Raw genomic sequence first — 3,000 nt, forward strand, 5'->3', positions numbered from 1 at the left:
AGTTTTTTTGCTGTTTTTTTAAAGCAGCTTTCTAATACAAAAAATCTATTCGATTTTTCAATCGCCTTCTAAATAATTAAAGCCATTTTCTATAGAACTTTTAAATAGGGATTGCTTTCGGCCTTCATCATCTCTCCCCATTGCGATGTCCATCTAGTTGATTGGAGGGTTGGTTGCCTTGTTTCCCATCACCTCTAGATATATGCTTCGTTTATGATGGCTTTCTTACTACTTCTTAAAGTAAATTTTTAATATAAAAATTATTGTAAAAAAGCAGTCACAAATGAAGCTCATATCTCTAATTGACTCTAATTTATTTGAGGTGTTTTGGATGAATGTTTTGGTAGTCAAACTTTTCTCTTATAGGCTCCACTATTCCATCAAGTTTGATTAATCATCTCACACTTTCTAGAGATTTTTTTTTCTATTTAAATTTAAATAATTTGAAGACTTTGACATGTTTTGAATGAATGAGTTTGGGTTTATAAATAGTAAGTCTTTTATCTTATAAAAAAAGGGCTTCTTAACTTCAAGCCTATTTAAGAAAATTTTCTTATAGTTTGATAAAGCTTGAGTTTCTCAACCCCCTTTTTCTTGCTAGAACTTTGTAGTTATATAAAAAATTGCTAGTAAGATTAGGAAGCTCTTAACAATGGATAAAGTTGTTGCTCCTAAATCTTGACTAACTTGTAACGATTAGTATAAAAATCTTTTTTTTTTTAATCATCGCTATTGAATGAAATCTTTATAATTCTTAATGAGGTTAAGTACTCTCAAAAATTTATTTATGATTGGAATCTCTTAAGTATTATTCTCATTTGTCTCTTGAAAAATAGAGTTTATGCTGTTGATTTGCTTGACTTACCTTTCAGATGTAAATATCTCCTCTTTAATAATGGAATTGAGTGTCACAATTTCATTAAAGATCTGGGAGGAAGAAAGTAGATTAAATGGGGATCAAAGAAGCCTTACCTTCTACCCATCTCTTCTAATGCTAAACCCATTCATATCATAATTTCCTTCTCTTCTTTAATCAGTTTCTATAATATGATTATCTATATTTTTAAATTGAAGTGATTCACTACAAGAATGCAACTAAGATTATATTTGGGATGTCTTTCTTATTGCTTTTTAAAGTAGCTTTTTAATATAAAAAATAAAAATTTTGCACTAAAAATTGATTTGAGAAGCAATGCTTTAATACCTCGGAATTCTTGGTGCTCCATTAGACTTGCATAAGAGATTCATTTTAAATATTTAATAAATTTTGGGAATATTTTTTTTTTTTTGGAATATAAATTTTTAATATCAATGCTTTAATACCTCGTAATATGAATAATTTATTCTATGCGGTCACCAAACGGTCTAAAGCCGAATCAAAATGCGTCGCGTCACCTGGTACCGAGCGGTATACAACAACGGTACACACTAAAAAAATAATGTGTCACATTCCCATTTTCCTCTAGGCCAAAAAAATAACGTGGCACATTCTCATTTACTTCTGAACACCGTTGGATAACAATACATAATAATTTCTCCTAAATATGATGTTCTTGAGCCCATATGATTTACCAATTCAACATAAAATATTTCAAATGCTTTTGACTAAATCCAATGTTCTTAAAACCATTTTTAATTATAACTTTCCGTATTTGATTTAGATTTATTTGGAGTACGATCAAGTGGTTCTCTTTTCTTAAAAAGAAATTGCTTAATAATTTTCAGTATCAAAGGGATGATCATCAATTCATCATTGTCCATGAAGTTAAAAAAATATCCCACCAGACCAAAAAATGAAAAGCGCAGTGGGTTCATCACAAATTACGGTCATCGAGAACATGAGAAATCCCAAAAGAGGCATAGAAAAAATGCCTCACAGTAATAACGATACAACAGTAGAGAACATAGAGCCGGAGCTTCCAACAGAATGCATAAATGAGCAGCAAATTTGATTGAACAACAAATTAAATATCGCCTTTTATAGAATCCCAGCTTTTCCATGTTGAAATTTTCATCCTAACAGCTTTCCTGATTTTCAGCACAATGGTATCAACACTACCAATAGTTCCCCCAAATCTTCTATCAATCTTTTCCCTCCAGATATGATAGACATAGCAGCAAACAGTGAGTAAGAAAAGATTCTTAACATCAGCATAAGGGCAAACCAGGTTATCAATGGCCTCAAAAACTTAAAATAAATTCGACTTAAGTAAAAAAAAGGTTAACATGAGGTAGCAGGACCTTGAGAAAAACAAACGAATATTCACATTCAAAAAAGAGATGTGAAATATTCTCCAAGTGTGAACGACAAAGGACACAGAGAAAGAGAAATGTGAATGTTTCACCACAAATTGCCATATGGAATAATGCGGCTATTCCAGGGATACTGAGAGGATCAAGCAAAATTTGAAATAAGCATTGCCTTTTACACCAATGATCCCAATGAAGATAAATGCGACTTTCAGCCTTAATGGAGACAAAGAATTCTCTTCAGCAAGCACAAAAATGGTACAAATACATTTCCAAATAGGGGAAGCTGCATGAGACGTCGGTTTCCACGGAGAAGAGAGTATGGAAATAAACCACAATGACAGGAGGGTGTAGGTGTTATACATCCAAATCAAAGAGAAGTTGAAAGCAAACTGTATAGCTAGAAGATCAAGAGCAGATGAAAGCAAACTGTAGATCTGTAGACGTCGGTTTGCATGTTTTTTCTAAGAAATAAGGTGCAATTTTCTCGTTTAGAAGTCACCAAAACAGAGAAATTTAGAGCATATTTTCATAATTAATTAGTCACAGCCTTTAGTAATATAGTACTTCTAATCCAGTAAACAATAGTGTTCCAAATGATGTATTTTAAAATTTGAAGTCTACTTGCAGAAGTATGAAACTTTTTTGAATGTGGCAAAAAAAGCCCAGCTCATATTGATTTATTGTTTAGAAGCTTTGGCTACCAATAAAAATAATTTGAGTTTGAAATTTATGCATGTGATGTGCCTA

This window comes from Dendrobium catenatum, unplaced genomic scaffold (genome assembly GCF_001605985.2).
Source record: "Dendrobium catenatum unplaced genomic scaffold, ASM160598v2 fragScaff_scaffold_390, whole genome shotgun sequence".
Classification (NCBI taxonomy): domain Eukaryota; kingdom Viridiplantae; phylum Streptophyta; class Magnoliopsida; order Asparagales; family Orchidaceae; genus Dendrobium; species Dendrobium catenatum.